This window comes from Chroicocephalus ridibundus, chromosome 3, assembly GCF_963924245.1.
Source record: "Chroicocephalus ridibundus chromosome 3, bChrRid1.1, whole genome shotgun sequence".
Lineage (NCBI taxonomy): Eukaryota > Metazoa > Chordata > Aves > Charadriiformes > Laridae > Chroicocephalus > Chroicocephalus ridibundus.
The window spans coordinates 120,021,504-120,047,068 of record NC_086286.1 but is presented as its reverse complement, the minus strand read 5'-3'; positions in this window follow the sequence as shown (position 1 = coordinate 120,047,068).

Here is a 25,565-nt window from a genome sequence, read left to right as displayed (position 1 = left end):
TTTCACAGCACGGCGATGTGGATGGATGCACTCACCAGCTGCTTTCATTTGTTGATCAAAGTTCTCCACTCTGCCACAGACCTCTCCTATTTAATCAACTTCACATTCCCCAGGGGTAATGAACACAGAGCACGTGTATCGTTTAAAAAAAAAGTATCTATACTATCATCGCTTTTTTTCACATGGATGCTTTTTTCACAAGGTGCTGGATGGTCTGTGGACATCACAGATGTTACCCTTGGACTGGCTTTTTCTAGAGAGTATCCTGCTTGTTTTTTGTGAGAGCACAAGATATATCACATTTATTTGGTGGTTGCACATAATTTGTTTAAACAGAGGATGCGATTGTCTTTCAAGTTATTCCCCTCAACAGCATAGCTTCTTTACAAAAAACCCCAATATTTGCCAAGCCTTTATCTCTGAGCGCTATCTTGTACTTCTACTCACCATTTCTGCCAGGGTCTGGTGAAAATAAGACAAAATCAATTAGATATTACCTTCATCATTGTAAAATACATATACAGGACAGAAAAAAGGATGCTAATTTTAATCCAGGTGTAAATGCTCATTTTAAGGAGATGAAGACATGTTTTTTTGGACTGATTTTTTTACTCTGCCTTCAGGAAGGTGTTAGCTATTTTAAAGGTATTTTTTCTTTGGCAAAGATAAAGGCAGTTATATCTGGCCAAAAGTGGTCCTAGATTTTTGTTTTCCTATGTTTTATTTCATTATTTATTAAATAGAAGAGCCTATTTATCTATCAAGTTGTCTAGGCTGTTTTAGTGATTGTAATATTGGAAATGAAATTTGGATGATAATGTAGTTGCCAAACCACTCTCCATGATATTTGAAAAGTCATGGCAATCAGGTGAAGTCCTTGGTGACTTCATTTGCACCCATTTTTAAAAGGAGTAGAAAGGAGGACCCAGGGAACTATTGACCCTGTCAGCTTCACCTCTCCACCTGGCAAGATCATGGAGCAGATCCTCCTAGAAGTTAGGCTAAGGCATATGGAGGACAGGGATGTGATTTGAGACAGCCCACATGGCTTCACCAAGGGCAAGTCCTGCCTGATCAACCTTGTGGCCTTCTAAGAATGAGTGACTACACCAGTGGACAAGGGCAGAGCTACAGATATCATCTACCTGGCCTTTCTCATGGTCTCCCCTCAACATACTTCTCTGTACGTTGGCTAGATACAGATTTGATGGGTGGACTGTTCAGTGGATGAGGAATTGGTTGCATGGTCGCATCCAGAGAGCAGTGGTCAACAGCTCAATGTCCAGATGGAGATCAGTGACAAGTGGCATCCCTCAGGGGTCCATACTGGGACCAGTACTGCTTAATATCTTCATCAATGACATAGACAATGGAACTGAGTGCACCCTCAGCAAATTTGCAGATGACACCAAGCTGAGTAGTGCAGTTAGCACTCCTGAGGGATCTGGACAGGCTTAAGAAGTGGGCCCGTGTGAACATCATGAGGTTCGACAAGGCCAAGTGCAGCATTCTGAACATGCGTTGGGACAACCCCCAGTATCAATACAAGCTGGGGGTCGAAGGGATTGAGAGCAGCTCTGCTGAGAAGGTCTTGGGGGTACTGGTGGATGAAAAGCTGAACATGAGCCAACATTGTATGCTCGCAGCCCAGAAGGCCAACCGTATTGTGGGCTGTGTTCAAAGAAGTGTGGGCAGCAGGTCGAGGGACGTGATTCTGCCCCTCTACTCTGCTCTCGTGAGACCCCACCTGGAGTACTGTGTCCAGCTCTGGAGCCCTCAGCACAAGAAAGACAGGGACCTGTTGGAGCGGGTGCAGAGGAGGGCCACGAAGACGATCAGAAGGCTGGAGCATCTCTGCTATGAGGACAGGCTGGGAGAGCTGGGGTTACTCAATGTGGAGAAGAGGAGGCTCCGGGGAGACCTCATTGCAGCTTTTCAGTACATAAAGGGGGGCGTACAGGAAAGATGGGGAGGGAGTCTTTATCAGGGAGTGTAGCAACAGGACAAGGGGTAACGGTTTTAAACAGAAAGACAGTAGATTTAGTCTAGATATAAGGAAGAAATTCTTTATTCTGAGAGTGGTGAGACCCTGGCCAAGGTTTCCCAGAGAGGTGGTAGATGCCCCATCCCTGAAAACATTCCAAGTCAGGTCGGACAGGGCTCTGAGCGACCTGATCTAGTTGAAGATGTCCCTGTTCATTGCAGGGGAGGTTGGATTAGATGACCTTTAAAGGTCTCTTCCAATCCAAACTATTTAACGACTATGATTCTACCTTATGAAATATTAACTTCTGGGTGAAAAGGGAAAAAGACATTTATTAATTCTCAAATATATAATTTTCCATTTTTTCATGTATTTTCTTCCTAAACACATATCATCTTTTGCCGGTTTTTAAGCTAAAACCATTTTTAGTTTAATACTGTAAATTTCTTAGAGTCAAAATGTTTTGCAAGAACAGGAGGAGCTCAATAATGGTTTCAAAATTACATTGAAAAACAAGCAGAATAGTATTTTTTGCATAAGATTGAATTTGAATATTTAAGGCTTTTTTTTTTAATCTAAGGAAATAGTTTTTAAAAAATAATTTTAGGTAACATGTAGCAAACATTAAGATTACTCTATACATATATTTCAAATTTGTCCATAGAAACTTCCTCAGGAAATGTCGTTCATACCAATGCAGTTGTTAACCCTTCAGTGAACTTACAGTGAGTATGAATGTTGTGGTTTTGTAATATAAGCAGCAAGCTGATTAGAGAAAATGGAATTAAAGCTTAGTTCTTGCAGTGTATATGGCACAAAGAAATATTTGGGAAAAGCAAAAAAACTGTCATCACTAGTATGGGCTGGTATTAAGATCCTGGAGGTTGATGGAGGTTGCATTGTCTATGTTTGAATTCCTTAATCTGCACAGTTTCATGTTAGGAAAACAGACAAGCCAGAAATGGGGTTGCAACAGGTGATTTAGATGACTCATTTTCAAATAATGTAGATTCTTTGAGTATCATGAAACTTAGTAATTCACTTGACTAGCAGCTGACTTTTAACCTGAAATAAAATTTCAAATTATTACTTCTGTGACAAATGGCAAGCTCAGTTTTGACTGAAAGATACGTCTGCCTTCTCTCGTCTATCAGAGAAGCTGCTAAATCTTGTTATTTTGTTTGTTTAAGTTTGATTTTCCTTGAAAGGATCATTACTTTTAACCACATAACCCCCTCTGCCCACGGGGCAGGTAACCAGCAGTGGATAAGCTGAAATAGATTTTGACAATGCGAAGCTGATAAGAAGGTCACTTTTTAAAGGGGCCTCAAAATTATAAGGAGAGCCGATTAGTCTCAGGGGCTAAGAAAGAACACAGAAGGCAAGTGAGAGCTGAAGGAATGGTAAATACAGTGAAGAGAAGAGACACAGGATCATGAAGAGGCGGAGTATATCCATGATGGGAAGAGAAGGAGCTACAAGCTGGGGAGATCCTGGACTTCCAAAAGATCTTTTACACATGCTGAAGAAAGTGAAGATCAATGGCATAAAATCAGGGCAGAAAAGGATACAGATCTGTGACATCTAAAGTAATCCAAAGTATTTTGATTTGTCGTGTTTTCCCATTGTATACTTCAACTTCTGTCTATTTCCAGAGACCTAAGCCGTGAGTGGGTATCTGGCTGAAGAAATAGTCCCTGACATAGTTCAATTTATGAACTCAGATGTATTTAGAGAATCTCTAAATTGCAATTCTACACGTGGACAGGAGTTTCAGTTAATACGCTTTTCCTTCTCTTTTACATCATCTTATTTGGGATAGGGCTATGAAGTAAGATGATCAGTTTTCAGTAATTTTTTCAGTCTCCAGTAGCTGAGGAGAAAAGCCTGAACATTGTGCTGTGCTATAAATGTTCAATAAGTCATAAGTGAACAATATATTCCTTGCAGAAACTTAGCTAATGATTATTTTGGGGGTTTTGCAAGACTTCAGCATATTCGAGGTTGGCATGACTGCTGGCAAGTGGTCAGTACTTTGGGCATGGTAATATTTATTTCCTTAGAGTCAACATTTTTTAGCCAAGAAGCTGAGCAATAATGCTGAGTAAATGGAAGGTGATGTGTCCTTTGTTTTTTTTGTGTGGTTTTTTTTTGTTGTTGTTGTTGTTTTTTGTGGAAGATACTTTCTTTTGCTCTTTTCAATTACAAGAAGAAAAAGTAAGGAGAATGAGCTAAAACTCACAGCTTCTTAAGAAGAATTTCAAAGGCTGGGAATAGGCAGCTTTATAAAATTTATCCACTATACCAAGACTAACAACTCCTTTGGAAGCCTGTTGTTGTGTTATTTTTTACCTTTGTTACTGTTTGTAGGACAGAGTGGGTCTGTGTCTCACTCCACTGGCGGTATCAAGTATATTGCTACTTCAGGCGCTTAGCTTCTTCTTAATGTTACATTTCCAACCCAGAGGCACCAGCTTTGGTCACTGCAGATGGATTGCAATCGTAATGGTGTTTTCTATGCCAATTACGGCCATTGAGGTTTATATCCCAAATTTTGCAATTTCAGAATAGTTTTACCTGCTAGTAGCAGCGTTCGACCTGTCTTCATGTATGGGTATTTGTTTGGGTTTTTTTTTCTTTTATCTAAATATGATCTTTTGCTAGAAAAGGAATGAAGAATGACATTGTCCCATTGTACCAATTTGGGCATTTTTTTTTGGTGATTTTTATTAAGATTTTTTTTTTATTTTGTAAAAGGAAACATTAGGATTATCAAAATATTCTTCCAGTTTCAACACATAAGGTGATGTGTCTTATTTTGAATGACTGATAAAGATGAAGCTCTAGTTTAATTGTGTCTGGTCAAGGGTTCTGAGGAAATATTAGTAAGAAAGCAGGTTTTAACTTAATTGATTTCACACAGTTCCAGTTGTTTATGTTCACCTAAACAAAAATAATCTTGGAAGGTACATTTTTCAATGACATGATCACACATTTGTGTATCAAAAGAGCATTCATAGAATACCATTTGCTTCAGGTTGATGGGTGAAAGGGCAAGTATGCAGTTATTACTGCCATGCAGCTAATGGCATCATTGAAAAAAGGATTTAGTTTAGAGCTGGTAAAGAAATCAAATTACCTTGAATACAAAAGGTGATTCTGCTGTCTTTCGAGGGAAGTCATTAGCAAGTCAACAGAATAACGTATTTTGTAGAAAAATGGATTATTTTTTTGCCCCCCTAAGGTCAAGAATCCTGAAGATAGTGAGTGATACAAGAATAGTCTAAATAGAATGAAACATGACATTTAAAAGGAAATAGAGTGGGCCCTCCCCTGCCATTTTAAATAAGTGATGGCCACTTTTGGGGGGTTTTGCTTTTGTTGTTGTTTGTTTACCTGTTTGCTTGTTTGAATAGGAACTGCAACTGTTACTCTAAAAAAAATATATAAATCCATCTTTTATTAAAGTATCTTAATTTTCATTTTCTTTTAAAGAGGTATTTGTAATTAATTGAACCACTTTTACCACTTATTAAGACTGGTGATCCGCATGGCAAATTCTTATTAAGAAATTCACAACTTTAGACCAGATAACCACTAAAATTAATCATCCACAGAGTGCTGAACTGAACAACTCTTTGAATCTCTAAAAAAGATCACCAGTCTATTAGACTTACATACTGTAATTACATTATATATAACTGTATAATTTATAAGCTTTAAATTAGATCAACCATCTATTAGGCTTTATAAAAATGAAAACGTATTCATCAGATTAAAAAGTAATAAAAAAAAGAAATTAACTAAATCTGGAATTTACCTCCCTACTAAAGAGAGCAATTAGGATTTTAGACTTTCAATAACAATAAGTTTAGCTGGTATCATCTCCTTTGATTTTTACAGTTAGTTGGATGAGTTGTCCTATTTTAATTCTTAGATCAAATCCTGATGTCAGTCACAGTGATAATAAATCATATATAGCTGTGGTTCATTTGAGTTGCTCCTGTTTTGCACACATAAAAGTGGCAGCTGAACCAGCTGTGATTATCTTTGCACACAAAATCAGAATCAGAATTCCAACACGTACCTTACACCATATGGTAGATAGGTCCAACATAAAAACTCTTAATCCAAATTTTGATTTTTAAGAAGAAAATACTTTTTACTTTGGTCAAGTTTAAATCCAACTTTTGTGTCTGATTTTAGCTTTACTTATTGAAACACAAAGTTGAGCTGACAAATACTCACATATAAAAGTGCACCTAAAGATAAGTGCAAAGCAGGAACTATCCCTGAGAGAATGGCTGAAAAATGTAACTAATGTATTCTGGGTAATTTAATTTCTACCTTTCTTGTGATACTCTTTTTTAAAAATAGTCTTGTGGCTAAGATAATATTTGTAGAGTGATCTGTCACCTCAAATATCTCAAAATATCTATCTAACTTACTGGTTTTCTTTCTGGATTTGTGGAATTTGCAAGCTCCTAGTTATTGGAATGGGGATTTTTTTTTTCTTTTACACAAAAACAATACAACTGGACTCCAGCTGAAGCTCCTGAATGCAACATCTATGGCAGAGCTGATAAACCGCTCGTTGGCCTCTGTCTATGACACTACACCTGACAAAGGGCACTCTCCTTTGTCCCAGTCAGTCTTGAGAAGTTCATCAACATGGACCTCAGTGAATACTCCATGGGCACTAAACGTCTGACATTTGACAACTGTACAGAGCTAAACCTCCCTGAGCCACAGAATCCAGCCTTTAAACATAAAAGCCAGTGAAACCAGGTGTAATTTTATTAATACCTCCTTGTTATGACAACCATACTGGTGAATACTATTTCTGGCTTGTTTTCCCTCTCACTTACCAGGATAAGGACTCAAACAGCATTCTTGCATTAATGCAACAAGTGATTGGTGATAGGTGTGTGCATGGGAATGTTTATTTCTTACAGAATTTATCTGGAAACAGTGCTGACAAGATAGTTTCTCATATACTTAAAACAGCCCCTGGGTAAACAACTTTGCTGTCTAAAAGATCACACATGCATATATTTCATGGGTTGGAAGTTGTACGTTTAATCTTGAGAGCTCGTGTTGTTTTCACCTAAATTTGTCATGTGAATTTGAAATGTAACAATCTGTGTCACCTTGGGATGTTTGTATTGGGATGTTTTATTGAAACTCTATTCTGACAGGGAAAAGATGAAGTATTATCTTAGATTCATAGATTTTCAAGTCAGGAGGAATTCTACAATCAGCTGATGTGTCTTTCTTTGTGTAACACAGGACCTGCATAACATGAGGAGTTATAATTTGGGAAGGGTGCCTTATCTGGCGTTAGTTTAAACTTGGCAGTGATATGACCCTCTTGCAGCCAGACATTTTGCTGGAAACGCTATAAATATATATTGTTCAGAATTGAGACTGACAATATTCAATCACTTTTATAGCTGATAGTGAAATAAGGTTGCTGTCTTCTCAAATGATAATGTAGCACTTGAATGACCTAATAATTTAAATATGTTGGACTCAATCTGATATTTAGGTTACTTTGAGGAATTGATATTAACCATTATTCTTTTGATTTTTTTTTTGGTAAATGCTTTATGATTTTTCTAGTAATATAGGTTAGCTAATAAAATATGTAGAGCAATAAATATGTGTTTTCTATGAATTTCTGTGCAGAATCACATTTGGAATCTGACAGATCTCTGAAGAAGATGACTGACATAAGAGATAACAGATAATGGTAAGATAAGATAATGACTCTGCCTCACTGGGGACACATCGAACTGTCCCAAAAGGTATTTCCAGTAATATCTATGTTGGTATTTTAAGGAAAAATATTTTGTATTTATCATTTTTTCAAATGAGGAATGGAAACTGCAGACTACTCTGGATGTTTATTGTCAATTTAATGCTTGTAGTTCTCAAAACAGGATAGTCAACTGTTATATTTTTGTCATTCCACACTATGTTTGTCTGTGTACAACCGATTTTAATTTTCTTTTTTCCACCCTTTTTTATAATGTCTCACATGCCTATTTTTAAGTGGTCATGCTCCTTATTGAAGACCACATTCTTGATTAATTCCTTCTTTAGCACAATATCTTCTTGTCCCGACTGAGGTCTCTAAGCACTACTTCAACCATATCATATACCATACCATAAATCAATAGCAACATGCCAATGTAGAAACAGAAAATACCTAAACAATATAAGCAGCTATTTTTTAAAGTATCTGTCACCTTAATAGATACCATACATGAACATAAACAGTCCTTTTTCCCCAAACGTGCCACACAGTGCCCAGAGAGACTGCTGGGAGAGGCTGTACAGTTTCTATCCTTGGAAATATTCAAAGCCCTACTGGAGAAAGCCCTGAGTGATGTGGTCTGATCTCACAGCTGAACCTGCTTTGAACAGCGGGTCGCACCAGAGACTTCCTAAGGTCTCTTCCAACCTGGATTATTCCGTGATTGTGTGTCCTTCCTCAAATATTGCCTGTGTCTTTCCATGGGGAAAACAAATGGGAAGAAACATAGTTCATATTCTTATCTTCTATACTTTCTTCTTTTTCTAATTTACATTGAAGAAAGCACTTGGCAATGTACTTGGCTGCATAACCTTTCTTAGAAATGTATCAACACTTTCATTACATTCTATATAGCATAATTTACAAATTGTTTATGGCTAACCTAAACAACTAAAATTAGTTGTCCATTAAGGGATTTAGACTTTAACAAACCCTCTGGATATTTTAACCTAACAGTGAGAATAGGATTAATATTACTTCTTTTTGATGGCTAAAATGTAGATATCTGTTATAAACTAGTTATTTTATTATAAACAGGTTTTAGAATATTAAAAACGCTACTATAAAATACTAGCTCTCCCTTGTAGTCGAGCAAAAGAAATTGTCACTTTCAGATGTCAACTCATTCCATCCTTAGATAAGTATCTATGACAAATGGGATATAAAGACTTTTGAAGAGGCCTATGTTTCTCTCTTGAGAGACATTCCATATGAAATCTGAAATTGGAGAACTTTGGATTGTCCCTTTGTACTTGTCACTGCTAACATCACACCTCTAATACTGTGTTCAGGGACCCTCACTACAAGAAAGACATTGAGGTGCTGAAACACATCCAATGAAGAACAAGGAAGCTGGTGAAGGAGTCTTATGAGGAGTCTTATGAGGAGCAGCTGAGGGAACTGTGATCGTTCAGCCTGGAGAAAAGGAGGCTGAGGGGAGACCTTCTCGCTCTCTACAACTGCCTGAAAGGAGGGTGTAGAGAGGTGGGGGTCGGTCTCTTCTCCCAAGTAACAGGCGATAGGACAAGAGGCCTCAAGTTGTGCCAGGGGAGGGTGAGTTTGGAAATTAACAAAAATTTCTTTGCTGAAAGGTTTGTCAAGCATTGGAACAGGTGGCCCAGGGAAGTGGTTGAGTCACCATCCCTGGAGGTATTTAAAAGATGTGCAGATGTGGTGCTGAGGGACATGGTTTAGTGGTGCACTTGGTGGTGCTAGATTAACAGTTGGACTTGATGATCTTAAGGGTCTTTTCCAACCTAAATGATTCTATGATTCTGTGATTCTATAATTTATGTCAAATAGATGACTAATTTTTGTACTATGCAATGTAGTATTTTATTTTAAAGATTATTTTATACATTCAGCCCTGCTTCCCTTTTGTTGCTCTTCTCTTTATTTTTCTCATCTATGTTTGCTTTTACTTCTTTCTGCCTGATACCGACTGTGAACGAGCTGTGTTTTATTACTCTGCATTTTCAAGTCTGTTCTGTCTTCTTAGTGATTCTATGGTATATATTATGATGGGATTATTATGATAATGTTATGGTACTTACACTTTATCTTTGTCCTTCTACTTTTTCCCTGTTGTTTTTTTTTTATTATTATTATTATTTTTGCATGTTTTGCCTTTCTGTATCTCTTCTCTGTATGTTTTTTGAATATTATTACACAACACCATTATTTGGCATTCTTAAAGTTGAATTCTTAAAGTTATAGACTCTTTGTATTATGACCATGATGTCTGAGTTTTTACTCTTCCATTCTAACTCATCTTCCTGTTTTATATTTGCTTTTGATAGGTCAATCCACCCAGACACAAAATACTCATTAGCATACTTTATAGCTTTCGCATACAGTTTGAGATCCTACTCTACATTAACAAGATTTTGGCAATTTGCATATTATTTGCAGTTTCTGATACCACTTACTGTATACTTTCTGTTCACTTCTCTGCTCATTATTCCAATAGGTCTATAAAGATAACAACAGTGCAAGTGGCAAGAAAAATAAAAGCTAATTATCTTCACAAATTGCTAATACTCAGAAAACTGTATCAAAGCTTTGTCAGATTCTGCAAATCCTTTCCACTTTCTTCTTCCCTTAAGAACTCAGTCATTGGAGAGAACACTCATGACCACAGTTGTATTGGGTTTGTATGGCAAGGTTTTGGTAGCAGGGGTTCTACAGGGGTGGCTTCTGTGAGAAGCTGCTAGAAGCTTCCCCCGCGTCTGATAGATCCAACACCAGCCAGCTCCAAGACAGACCCAATGGTGGCTATGGCAATGCCCATCAGTGATGGTGGTAGCACCTCTGGGATAACGCATTTAAGAAGGCAAAAAAAACACCTGTGGGGCAGCAACCAGAAAAGAGGCATGAGAATACGTGAGAGAAACAACTCTGCAGATATCAAGATCAGTGAAGAAGGGTGAGGAGGCGCTCCAAGCACCAGGGTAGATATTCCCTTGCGGCCTGTGGTGAAGACCACAGTGAGGCAGGCTGTCTCCCTGCCGCTCATGGAGATTAACAGTGGAGCAGATATCCACCTGCAGCCTGTGGAGGACTCCACACCAGAGCAGGTGGATGTCTGAAGGAGGCTGTGACCCCATGGAGAGACTGTGCTGGAGCAGGTTCCTGGCAGGACCTGTGGACCCGTGGAGAGAGAAGCCCATGCTGGAGCAGGTTTGTTGGCAGGACTTGTGACCCCATAAAGGACCCACGCTGGAGCAGTCTGTTCCTGAAGGACTGCACCCTGTGGAAGGGACCCATGGTGGAACAAATCATGAAGAACTGTAGCCTGTGGGAAGGACTCACATTGGAGAAGTTCGTGAAGGACTGTCTCCTGTGGGAGTGACCCCACGCTGGAGGAGGTGAAGAGTGTTAAGAGTCCTCACCGTGAGGAGGAAGGAGCATCAGAGACAATGTGTGAGGCACTGATTGCAACGCTCACTCCCTGTCCTCCCACATCACTGGGGGAGGAGGGAGAGAAAATCGGGAGTGAAGTTGAGCCCAGGAAGAATGGAGGGGTGGGGGGAAGGTGTTTTAAGATTTAATTTTTATATTTAGACTAGCTATTAATAAGAAATTCTTTATTCTGAAGTTGGTGAGACACTGGAACAGGTTGCCTGGAGAACTTATGGATGCCCCTTCCCTGGAAGTGTTCAAGACCATGTTGGATGGGGCTTTGAGCAACCTGGTCTAGTGGAAGGTGTCCCTGCCCAGGGCAGGGGGTTGGAACTAGATGATCTTTAAGGTCCTTTCCAACTCTAACCATTCTACGACTCTAATTGCCCTACTCTGACTTCTAATTGACAATAAATTAAATTAGTTTCCCTGAGTTGAGTCTGTTTTGCCTGTGACAGTAACTGCTGAGTGATCTCCCTGTCTTCATCTTGACCCACAAACCATTTGTTATATTTTCTCTCCCATGTCCAGTTGAGGAGGGGGAGTGATAGAGTGACTTTGGTGGGCAATGGCATCCAGCCAGGATCAACCCACCATAACAGTGTACACATCTATGTTTCAACCAGCCAGTTCTAACTGATTTTATAATCAACAGAGAGAAATGGGCATTGCTAGGCAGTAATTTGTCTTGATCTAGTTTAGATATATGAAGGAGGAGGATATGAATGATAATGTAGCAGTGCCCATTTCTCTCCCCAGGCTACAAAGACAGTCTGGAGAACTAATTCAGTGCACACAGATTTGCACTAGAGACATAATATTAGGTGAGATGAATCCCACTTCCAGTAGCAAATGGCAAAACCTCAACATAAAAACTTAAAACATTTGAGAGAAATGTCTTGGATATGCAGAACTTCATACTTTGACAAAGGATTTTTTTCAAGAAAAAAAGGAGTGTGTCTCCAGCTTTTTGTAAACTTCCTGAGCTTTTGGTCTAGTTAGACAGGAGCATGCTCTTGTTACATATCTTTTACAGGTAAGAGGCAATAATCAGGGAGGGAATGGACTTACGGACGTTTCCTTGTTCTGTAGTTAAATGAATGCAAGGTAACATCTGGCATGGTGTTATCTAGCAATGAGATGAGCTATCAGCAAAACGCTACTCCCTGTCTCATAGCAAAGGTGAAGCAGGAAGGAGATTCTCATACACAGGGTGGTGTCTTTAAAACGATGCTCCTGGGGTACTGCATTTTGTTCACAGCTCCGCTGTGGTCAGTGCTTAAAAGCATAATTTAGTCTTCCATGTCTTCTTAGCCATTGGAGAACTCTCAAGGTGGTGGAATTGTTTTAGCTCATACTAGCAGTAGGTAATGTTTTGAGAGGCTTTGTTGTTTGATCTCACTAGTAATCAGAGGTATGTACATTTAAAACAGGGGAATTTAGATAATACGTATGTACATTAATGTAATTTTTCATGTATATTGTTCTGGTGTATATGCTATATGGTTATACTGCAAAAGGCAAGATTTAATTCCTATGCATTGCATATTTGCATTTTCTTGTTGTAAACTAGAGTATTGGGCTGATTTTATAAGTGCAATATATATTCATATGATTTAGAATGTAGTAAATTTAATGCCAGGAGGGATGATTCTGATCGTTTAGTCTGACCTGCTGCCTAATGCATGCAGAGAATTTTGCTGAGTTTCAATGTTTTTTGAAATAAACAACAGAATGAGGATCCCCAGAAAAAAAAAAAAATTGCCTCTGCTACAAAGAGCATTTTCTTATCACATGGGTGAGATCATGCTACAACTTTCCCTCTAACCCTTCACTAACTCCCCTTTCTCAGACATATTAAACATAAGTTAGTGGTGTTTACTTCCAGGACTCGTATTGTCAGTCAAACTGTCACTTCTGTCTAACCATCACCAGACTTCAAGCCTTAGACTAAGCTCAGCCTGTTTGAAAGACCTCCAAAGACTGAGAACTAAGAGCCTGCCCAGTAAATTTTCTTCATCCTTTAACATCTTCATGTCAGAAATGTGATTTTTTCATTTGCTGGAGTTTAAGCCAATTCCTTGTCTTGTCTGCCATGGTTATGGGGTAAGAGGGAAACATTGCTCTAGTCCTCTGGGTATTTGGGGACTATTACTGTGTACCCTTAACAGCTGCTTCTTTGGAGACAACACCCAGGCCATGTATTCTAGAACAAGCAACTCAAGTTTTTTCATCAGACACTTAATTGCTTGCTTTCTTATTGCCACTTAAACTTGGAAGAACTCCACAAACAACTTTGTTGTTTCATTAAGACCTTCTTTTAGCCAGTCTAACATAATAGCTACCAAAAAAACCCCAAAATCTTGTAGTTACAACCCTTTCAGCTCCTGCATATCATAGTAAAAAAACATTTATTTCCACTAACCTTGCTATCTACATGTATATTTATTTGACCTTGGTTGTTTTACATGTAGATCATGAGCACTCTGTGGCAAGAAATATCTTTTCTGTTTGGGTTTGCCCAAAATTTACAAAGCAGATACTTTTCTTTGGAGGCCTGAAGCAAGATCATAGTGCAAACGAATAATTCTTATAATTTTGAAATACATAGCTTTATCACTGGTGTTTCTATATGAGGCAAATCAAAGCTGCTTCTAAAATGTGTGTAGTAATATCGATGTCTATAAAGAAGTTTGAAAAAGCTATTAAGATACTCCTAATGGAATGACATTAATGCCACACAGCAAATTCACTCGTAGCTTTATAAATATATACATAGAAAACCTAAGTATTTTTGGAAGGGAGTCTGAGTTTGTTCAGTGTGTGCTATGGTTAAGTTTTGGTCCATTAACAGCTCTGCTAGTACAAATAAATGATAATGACAATCCATTACTTTTTGCTGTCTGTCTTGAACTGTTGCACAACAATAAGAATATGAAAAATTGGGTTGGTGGGAATTGGGCTTTTGTCTTATGTGCCAATATATGTATTAAAAAAGAGGTTTTTTTAATGTTCTTAAAGATACAATAAGGGTTATCCCTATTATCTGGAAGCTATTCAAACTATAACCTGACTCATTTAGTTGTGTGAATATGACAATACTCCTGACTACTAGTTTGTCATGCAAAAATAATTGAATTAAAGCTGCTTCTAAAAAAAACATGAGAGGGAGGTGTCAGCATTTTGTGAAATGTGAATCCTTCCTTGAAATAATAGGCATGTCAAACTGCTGTTTCCAGTGAGACAAGTTATAGATAAAAAGCCATGTCACTGATAGTCTTGGCACAGTGTGCTAGATCTCTGATTCATTTATGTCTGTCTACATATGTGTGTGTGTATATATATATATTTATATATATATATGTGTTAAAAAAAAAGGGCTTGATTCTGATTTTACTTACTGCTTGCTTTGATGTTACCTTGAATTTTCACTGCCTTAAAGAAAAACTGATTGACCCTCATGGTATTGCTGACAAATATTGGAGTAGTTTCTTGTATGAATCATGTGATGTGAAGATTTTGTCCCAGCTTTGGTCAACACACATTATTGGGTTTTGCTTACTGCATTTTGGCATTACCAGGAAGTCTAAACAGACTGTGATTTTCTCAGCTATATATATTATTTAAAACCATTTGCCAAATACATTCTGCAAAATCTTTTGATCTAAAAAATTTGCTACAGGTGTTTTTTTGAAAACATCCTGTCTAAGAAATATGATTGCAATTAGGTTTTGTTTTTTTTTCTGACAAATCAGGTGATTTTTTAATTTAATTTTTTTTTCTGATGTCTTACTGTATGACTCATAGTTTAGTTTCTGTCAAGAAACCTTTTATATGCTGGAAAATAAGTTTAACTTAATATTCTTTGCAAGCTCCTTCCATCCACATTATTTTGGGTAGGTACATTTACTAGATTCTTACATCTTTACTAACTTTGCATAGCCCTTTATGCTACCCCAGCCTTACTCACCTCCATGGGAAGGCACGTGGAATGAGAAGCTAGTCAGAACAAATGAGTGCATTCCAGTTCTTAATAGCTGAAACCTGTAATCATGGCATTTTTGGTCTGATTAGAAACTCTGGGACCTCGGCTCTCTGAGGTCATAGAATAAGGGAGCTGGAAAGATGGGGCTTGTGTGACAAGGCAGTCAGTATCCAAATGATGCTGATTGGGGATTCTGTGGTAGGACGCAACCTGTGCTGAGGATGCAACCCATGGAAATTCTGCTGTTTCAAAACAAGAAGAACGCAAACTCCCTAAGCCTTTAAAAAACAATACTTTTCTGGTGGATGCATATTTTCATATACACTTGCAAAATTGCACCGACACATGAACTTGGAAGAATTGTTGTACTGATGACCTTTGCCCTACTCATTCTGCTCATCACAAACTAACAGAATGATAGAGTCACAGAATCACAGAATGAAAAACTTAAATCCTGACCGTCTGAGATGATTAAGATCTTAGAACATGGTTTTGCTGTGTTTTTTGTTTTGTTTTGTTTTCACAGAATCACAGAATAGTAGGGGTTGGAAGGAACCTCTGGAGATCATCTAGTCCAACCCCCTGCCAGAGCAGCATCACTTAGAGCAGGTTGCACAGGAACCCATCCAGGCGGGTTTTGAATATTTCCAGAGAAGGAGATTCCAGAATGTCTCTGGGCAGCCTGTTCCAGGGCTCTGCCACCCTCAAAATAATGAAGTTTTTCCTCATGTTCAGATGGAATTTCCTGTGTTACAGTTTGTTCCCTTTGCCCCTTGTCCTGTCGCCGGACAACACTGAGAAGAGTCTGGCCCCATCCTCCTGACACCTGCCCTTTAGATATTTATAAGCATTGATGAGATCCCCCCTTAATCTTTTCTTCTCCAGGCTAAACAGACACACGTCTCTCAGCCTTTCCTCATAAGATCCAGTCCCTTGATTATCTTTGTAGCCCTTCACTGGACTGTCTCCAGTAGTTTTTTCCTTGCTTTTCTTGAACTGGGGAGCTGAGTACTAGACACGGTACTCCAGATGCAGCCTCACCAGGGCAGAGTAGAGGGGGAAGATGGCCTCCCTCGACCTGCTGGCCACGCTTTTTTTTAATGCACCCCAGGAGACCATTGGCCTTCTTGGTCACAAGGGCGTATTCCTGCCTCATGGTCAACTTGTTGTCCACCAAGACTCCCAGGTCCCTCTCCACACAGCAGGTCAACCCCCAACCTGTACTGGTGCATGGGGTTATTCCTCCCTAGGTGTAGGACCCTACACTTGCGCTTGTTGAATTTCATTAAGTTCCTCTCTGCCCAGATCTCTAGCCTGTCCAGGTCTCTCTGTATGGTGGCACAACCTTCCAGTGGGTCAGCCACCCCTCCCGGTTTCGTACCATCAGCAAACTTGCTGAGGGTACACTCTGCCCCCTCATCCAGGTCACTCATGAATATGTTGAACAAGACTTGACTCAATACTGACCCCTGGGGAACACCACTTGTTACTGACCTCCAACTAGACTCTGTGTCCCTAATCACGACCCTCTGAGCTCTGCCATTCAACCAGTTCTCAATCCACCACACCATCCACTCATCTAACCCACACTTCCTAAGCTTATCTATGAGGATGTTATGGGGGACAGTGTCAAAAGCCTTGCTGAAGTCGAGGTAGACAATGTCCACTGCTCTCCCTTCACCTACCCAGCCAGTCATTCCATCATAGAAGGCTATCAGATTGGTCAACCATGATTAAAAGTCCTTAGGTATTGAAATGAGTTTCAAAATTCCAAGCAGATTCACAATAGCTTTATTTTATCTTTATTGACCTATAATACAAAGGCAGAAGGGACAAATATCATAACATGTAAAAATGTTTCTGGACTTAGTAGTAACGATATTGATTTAATTCATCTCACTGTGGTACTACTATAATGGCACAAAAAGTGTTGGAAAGTTCAGAGGCATTAATCTTCTTATCTGTTCACTGAAACTCACTCTAAAAAGATAGATGAAGGAGGGCTGATGAATGCTGCTTCATTAGGAGAATTTTAAAATGCAATTTGTCTTCATGAAAACGAGGGATTACACATTTCCAGCTTTCTCCTGGGCCTGCTAGAAATATTTTTGAGCAATAACCTTTGATACAGAATAGTCTTTATTGTAGGACAGTAATTATTATAGAAGAGAGGTATGTCCTGGTCAATCTGTTTGTGAATCACAGCAGTGGAAAATCTTAGAACCGCAGATTCAAATTTCCTAAAAATGATTATGTGATATCAGAAAGAAAAATTCCCTTTAACTAACTTGGGTCTACGTTGAGTAGATTATGCAGAAGATTTTCATAGTGCTTAAGGCTAATGGTGCAGGTGATGAGCTAAAACTTGATTAATCTTGAAATTTGCAGGAATCAAAAAGCTTTTTCCTAATAGAATATTGGATGTTAGAATAACATTCTAATAGATGGTACTCTAATGGATACTCTTGCTATTACTCACACCTTAATTCCAGACTGCCTTGAGTTTATGCCTAAGAGCTTTATGACAGGACTGCGCAAAATATGGAAGAGATAAGGAACTGTAAAGGTGCAGATACGACATCTGGAAACAGAGACCAAAACCTGGCTAGGCAAACACCCCTTGTTGGGATGATGAGTTTTCAAAGAATTACATTTCCTGCTTGCTCATTTCCTGCCTTTTCATGTATAATCCTTAGGGATCTGAAACCAAAGCCAGTGAAGGCAATGGACAGATTCTCATTAATCCAAATATGTGTTAGACTAGAAATTATAGCAAAGTTTAAGAGGAGGAGTACTGCCTATATCTGGCATGAAGAAAGCTCCCTGTTTTCCCCCTTTCTACTTTTATTTGGCTTTTCGGTCTTCTACATCAGAGGCATCCTTTCCACATTACTCTGCCTAGTCTCATTTACGATGCTCCATAATACAGTTGCAGTGGAAGAAAAGGTTAAGAGAGAGAGCACTAATCCATCTCCTCTACTGGAATGGGCTTTTATACCCCTTTTCTACTGCTATATCTTCCCCTCCCCTCCCTCCCCCCCTTTTGTATGCTCCATTTTTGTGTATCAGTCCACAAACATTTTATTTTAGTCTTCTGCTAAAATTCTCCGTCCTTCTGCATACCAGGATGGTTTATTCCTAAAAAACCACGCCAGCTCTGCTTGGTACCTTCCCTACTCATGGTGCCTTCCTAGGGCAGTGTGCACAGCAATTCCCCACACAGCCTGCTCTTCTAAAGGCCAGAGTCCTAATCCCCAGCCTCAAGCCGTCCTCTGGATTTCAACTCAGTTTGAAGCGGTTGTCCATGACCACTGTCACCACAGTTGTCCTCATTTGTGACCAGTGGGTCAAATTCAACATTACCCCTGCTTGGCCACTCAAGCATTCATGTAAAGAAATTGTCACCAGTGTGATCTAGGAGCCTCCTGAACCGTCTACCCAGTTCCAAGTTTTCTCTCCATAGGTGTTCAGACAGTCCAAATTCCCTTTTAGTGAGAGGGCCTGAGAGTGGGAGGCTGTTGTTTGTTGTTAGAGAAAGCCTCCTAACTATGTCCTTGTTGTGAGACCATCTGCACTACGTCCCCATCTCAACATCCACTTCATGCCACTTAATTATTCTCCAGTTCTGGAAATCTGGTCTTAAAGGGTCCAAAACTGCAAAAGGGTGACTGCATTTTACAGTTGGGTTCAGTGGGCTTTGAGTCAGGCTGCTCTAGATATCATTAACTGTACTGGAGAAATGATTCTGCCACACGTTATGTGTTTCACGTGGCTGTTTCCCTTATCTCCCCTTCACTAAATTCTTTCTCTCCACCCCTACTCCTAGCATAGTCCCCCCAAACTTTAAGCCTAGGCAGTGTTGGAAAGTAGGTGGGAAGATACTGCAAAAATGAATTTAAACTTTCATAAATGGGAAATGGAGTGTAGTATTGAATCGACAAAAATTATTCCAGGCCTAGGCAGAAATAATCTGAAAACAAGACATAAGCAGCCATGCATAAAATGTCTGAAACCACAGAGGAAATAGCCGACAAGATGAGTGGTAACAAGGTGAGCAACATATCAAAGTGAAAAAAAATCCCTCTAGAGAAGACAATATGGATGAAGGAAGCAAGTTACTGTATGTGTGAGAGTGTGTTTAATATACTCAGCTGTGTAAGACCTTCAGGGAAAAGATCACTGAAGCTATCAGAAAATTCACTGTCATTATGGACTACTGCTCCTACCAGACAAAGGACGCTGGTGAAATTACAGGTGTATCTGCTCCCTTCCCACACACTCCATAAAGTCTCCCCATGATGAGGGGAATTAGCTGAATCCCTCAGGTCTGGAATCACCCAGTGAGATAATGAAAATGTAGCACGTACAGGAGTTGACAATCCACCTATGGAAATGCTATAAATGCATGCTGGAGGTGGTGGGGAGGAAGTCTGTGTCCATTTACAAGGAGATAGGCAGAAGACAGACAGGGTAGTAAGACTTACACGAAGGGGAAAAAGATGACTGAGGGGGGATCTTATCAACACTTGTAAATACTTAAAGGGTGGGTGCCAGGAGGATGTGGCCAGGCTCTTTTCAGTGGTGCCCGGGGATAGGACAAGAGGTAATGGGCATAAACTCAAACACAGGAAGTTCCACCTAAACATGAGGAGGAACTTCTTTCCTTTGAGGGTGGCAGAGCCCTGGAACAGGCTGCCCGGAGAGGTGGTGGAGTCTCTGTCTCTGGAGACATTCCAAACCTGCCTGGACGCGTTCCTGTGCAACCTGCTCTGGGTGACCCTGCTCTGGCAGGGGGTTAGGCTAGATGATCTCCAGAGGTCCCTTCCAACACTACCATTCTGTGATTCTGTGATTCTGTGACAGTTCTCTGCTCTTCTTTACCCCATGTCCTGCATTTTAATCTAAAACTATCTTCTGTAGATTGCGTAAAGCTTATGACTATTTTGGATAGGTATACTCAACAGTACACTGCATAATGTCTTCCACTAGTACGATCATCTTCCTGCCTCGATTTCAGCTTTGGAAACTGCAGAGACTATGGCAACAGCCCAAAGTCAGTTTAAGTACTCTGATGTTTGCTCTACATCAAACTGTGTATGTCTCATTTGCTTTGATTAGAAGCTGTTTCAAAGCTCCCAAAGTTTGACTGTTTGTAAATCCACATCTCTGAAATGAGGTAACAATTTATGGAAGACAAATATGTACTCCTTCCTAATTAAAAAATTAAATCCAGAGCCTTATTCACTGTAGACTTTTCATTTTTTTCATAATTTAAATGGGCTGATGTAGAAGTAAGGCAGAGTAGGAAACATCTCACCTTATTCTTAGCTACTTCAAAGACTTCTGTTTCTAAGCTAGTCAGGAAATATTCAATGGGGATATTCCACTCTTAAATTAGGCAGCTAAGTTAAATGAATTACCCTCTAGAAATGGCGATTCCTCTCTTAAATACAGAGTGGATCTAGATTATTAAGTCCCAATACAAGGATTTCATATTAAAGCAACTGTGAATCCTTAGAGTAGGATTTCATTTGAGATTGAGATATCTAGATTTGAGTGTCCACCACAATTAAGTGTCAACAAGTACTAGAAGTCTGAACTCCAGCAAATGAAATCAGTGAAGTATGGAGAGTCTTTCACCTTACACCAAAAAAGATAAGTAGGAGGTGATTTAGTTGCTGAGATGCCCTGAGGTGACTGAGTTCTGACACACGTCTTACAGTAGACCCACAGCATTCTGGTTTGACAGCTGGAGTCCATGTAATATATCCCTTGGTGGTAGTATAAAAGTGGACACATGTTTGGGAAGTCGAATCCTGCCCCTAATGTCCCGTGGAAATCTATATACAGACATTTTAAAATAAGCATTTTAATCTCTGAGTAAATCCTCCCTCCCCTGCTTTAATTAAGGAGATAAATCTTGCTTTAAACCACCAAAGTTAAAGTTAAAAAGAGAACCTTGATTCTAAATTCTGTCGTATCAGTCTAGACAAATGTTCTGTGCGGTGGGTGGGGAACTGGCTGACAGGCCGCTCCCAGAGGGTGGTGGTCAATAGCTCCTTTTCAAACTGGCAACCTGTCACAAGTGGAGTCCCCTGGGAATCGGTACTGCGCAAAACACTGTTTAATATCTTCATAAATGATCTGGATGTAGGATCAAGTGTACCCTGATGTATTTTGCTGATGATACCAAACTGAGTGGGCAAGTAGACACTTCAGAAGGGAGAGCCACACTGCAGGAAGACCTGGATAAGCTGGAAGAGTGGGCTAACAAGAATCTTCTGAAGTTCAACAAGGACAAGTGTAAGGTCTTGCACCTGGGAAAACAAAATACAGGAGTTCAGCACAGGCTGGGATCTATCTGGCTGCAGAGCAGCTTTGTGGAATGGGACTTGGGGGTCTTGGTGGACAGCTCAGTATGAATGAACAGTGTGCTGCAATAGCAATGAAAGCCAACAGGATGCTGGGCTGCATCAAGAAGGGCATCGCCAGCAGGCATAAAGGAGTCGTTATCCCACTCTACTCAGCACTTGTCAGTCCACTCCTGGAATACTGTGTTCAGTTTTGGTCCCCCGCTATACAAAAAAGTTGTGCATAGGCTGGAGAGGGTCCAGAAGAGTGACACCAAGATGATCAAAGGGCTGGGAAGTCTGCCATATGAGGAAAGGCTGGGAGAACTGCGTTTGTTCAGCCTTGAGAGAAGATTTAGCGGAGACCTTATCACCATGATCCTGTACTTAAAGGGTGGCTACAGAGAGGATGGAGACTCCCTTTTTACAAGGAGTCACATGGAAAAGACAAGGGGTGATGGGTACAAGTTACTCCAGGAGAGATTCCAATTGGACACAAGAGGAAAAATTTTCCCAATAAGAACAATCAGCCATAGGAATAATCTCCCTAGGGAAGTGGTGGATTCCCCGTCATTGGACACTTTTAAGATTCAGCTGGACAGGGTGCTGGGCCATCTTGTCTAGACTGTGCTTTTGCCAAAAAAGGTTGGACAAGATGATCCTTGAGGTCCCTTCCAAGCTGGTATTCTATGATTCTGTGATATATGCTCCTATGCTATATTGCTAACATTACAGCATATTCCCTATAATTTTATTTTAGGATATAGAATCATAGAATCATAGTTCTGGGCCCCTCTGTTCCAGAGCGACATTGAAGTGCTGGTGCATGTCCAGAGGAGAGCTACCAGGCTGGTGAGGGGTCTGGAGACCAAGTCATATGAGGAGAGGCTGAGGGAGCTGGGCATGTTTAGCTTGGAGAAGAGGAGGCTGAGGGGAGACCTCATTGCCCTCTACAACTCCCTGAAAGGAGGTTGGAGAGAGGTGGGCGTTGGCCTCTTTTCCCAGGTGAATAACGACAGGACCAGAGGAAATGGTCTGAAGTTGCGGCAGGGGAGGTTTAGATTAGATATTAGGAAGAATTCCTTTACTGAAAGAGTGGTCAGGCCCTGGCACAGTCTGCCCAGGGAGGTGGTTGAGTCACCATCCCTAGAGGTGTTTAAGAAATGTCTAGATGTGGCACTTCAGGGCATGCTCTAGTGACAGAGATTGTAGGTTGTTTGGTTGGACTTGATGATCTCAAAAGTCCTTTCCAACCATGAAGATTCTGTGATTCTATGATAATGACAGTCACACTGAGAAACAACAACTGTCCTGATATCACAAGACAATGAAGCAGAAAAGCTTCACTCAAAATTATAATGGCAGTGGTGTGCTCCCAATCTTCACTGTGGCAACCTACTTCTACAAAGCACACAGTAGCCAGAACAGTCTCCTAGGAAGCATTACCAAAAAGACAGTGAACAAGCTGGAGATTCATCTGCCTAAAAATGTTTTTGGATTTTGTCAGTGGCTTTTTCTTACTGTGCTCTAGATTGGCTGCAGGCACTCCATGGTCTACATATTGCTTACCTTCTGTCCATATGGCTGCCCTGTGGACAGCTTGAAGATTGACTATAGAGAACTTTTTCAAATAGTCCTGCTGGCCTGTTAGTGCAGCAGTGTGCTCTACTGTATGTGTGCCTCTGGAAAGAACACGGAGTTTGCCTCAGGCTTGCTCCATAGAGAGAAGATGAATCTAACTCTATAAAGGTGACCCAGGGCCACCAATAAGTAGCAGCATAGTCAGAATGGCTATCTAATGCCATTTAGGATGCCCTGGAAAATCCCAGACATGCACACAGGGCCTGGTGCACACAATACAAGATCATATCTTTCTCAACCAGCATCTGGAGGACAACTGGGAAACTTCATCGCACTTGAATAAGAACATTAGATACCTCTGTTCAGGCAACTATATCTCAAATGACCACAATGTTTAGAAGAGGTGGCATGTATCAAATTATCACATTTATTCGAAGTCGCTACAGCTAGAAGTCAACAACATGCTGTGACACATATTCTCTGTCTCGCTTGCCTCATACTTAAAATGGCGGATCTTAATGTATTCACTGCTGTCACCCCTGAGAGAACATAACGAAGTCTACTAAGATTTTTGGGGGAGAGACTGATAAAACAAACCAGAAACTTTAAAGCTTATGTCACCACTAGCCTTAAATATGATATAAAACTCCTACGCTTGGATACTTACAAGGCAAAATGAGAGAGGTGGGCAGATCCCAGTATATTTGAAAAGTGTAGATATAACTACAATTTAATATAGAAAATATATGAACATTGCAATAATTTAATTGAAAAGTAATGTAGCTATCATAAACTAAGAAATAGCACAGCTGGAGGATTTCAAAAGTGATTTGGAAGCAAAATCCTCTCATTGAATTAGAGAATAAAAATTCAGTTAGGGACCTTGTAGAGCAGCAAAGCTGGTAGAGCTTCTATAGCTAAGGGCCTGTCAGCATTTCCACTACAGACCAGTACTTTCTGGGGATTATATTTCATCCAGAAGAGTTTGATGTGGGATGAACTTGGGATAAAATGTCTCAGCCTTTGAGTAATATAATGGTAACTCTATTATAATAAAAATCTGCATTCACTTCATAACTGTTGAGTCTACTGCATGGCTACATTATACATTTTGATATAAAGATACCTGAGCTAATGCTGACCTAAGGAAGTATGCCCACATAATGCAGTTGAGGTAAAGCTTTTAAGGCAAAATAATTTCATTGGTGTGATATTATACCCAAGTTACTCAGGAAAAAATCTCAGCCTGGTTTATTTTCTAAGGAGAGTTTTTTCACCAGGAATTCTGTTCAACTTTTTCCTAACTCACCTCTGCAGCGCATGTGCATTGCTCCTATTAGTGATGAGATAAAAGAAACAAAAGAAAGGTAACAGTTATGTCAAAAAGCAAGTCCTGGTCTGTTCGGGAACTTGCTTGGACATCACAAGGGAAAAATAACACAAAAAAATAAGAACTGTGAGATAATTCCAATGGTATCTTAATATTCTTTAGCAGTAAAAGGAATTAATAAATGTAAAAACTAGTGTTCTCTTTTCAATTATGTTGCAGTTACTTTTATGGTGCAGACTTAGAGCCTAATTGTCAGTGGTCCATTTTACATGAGTAAGCGAATAGGACCAAGCAAATGGAACAAGCTTCCAGACTCCCTGGCTTTGGGACGGTTCTGTCATGGAGCTTCAATCCTGGGGAAGCAGGGTAGCAGAGGTGATTCATAATGACAAGAACACACGATGCTTTTAAGTATTTGTCTCGAGAAATAGAATATGGGAACAGAGGGGGAGTCGATTCTCTTAGCTAAAGGTTGTAAGAGCTTAAAGTCCTGTTCTCTCATTTCTTTTGTGACCCCTTTTTCTTCGAAAGTTTGCAAATCCAAAATTCGAAAAACTATTTAGAATTTTACTTAGGATGAAAGTTGAAAAGGTGAAAAAGACAGATAGACCAAAAACAGTAGGAACACCTAAATGCTGAAAACAAGGAACTTCTACTGATAAGGTAAGCAGATGGATGGAAAGACAAATATAATAACCTTAGTACATTCTCCTTCGGGGAACAAAGTAGCTTGCTGCAGATGCATGACAGCAGTCAGAGAGGAAAAAGTTTATTTTTTTAGTTTTTCTTACTAGTATCCTACAGACCAACACAAAATAAACTGCTTTATCTCTGCATGCAGTTTATTTACCAGAAACTTGTTCATTCTCTGCTGGGTTGTCCACATGAATTTTTTCATGTATTTTCCTTTCCGGCAGGTACCTTCATCTCATGAGTATATATGAAATATTGCTAGCTAATTTTTACCAGTTTTCCCCGGTAGAAAAAGAACCACCAGTCAAGGTTGTCACAATTGTTATAGTAAACAACATTTAAAAATAATAAACAGAGTTAATATTCAAACGAAATATCCAAGGACTACAATTCTCTGGGGACCTTACAATCTTTCTGAGGCT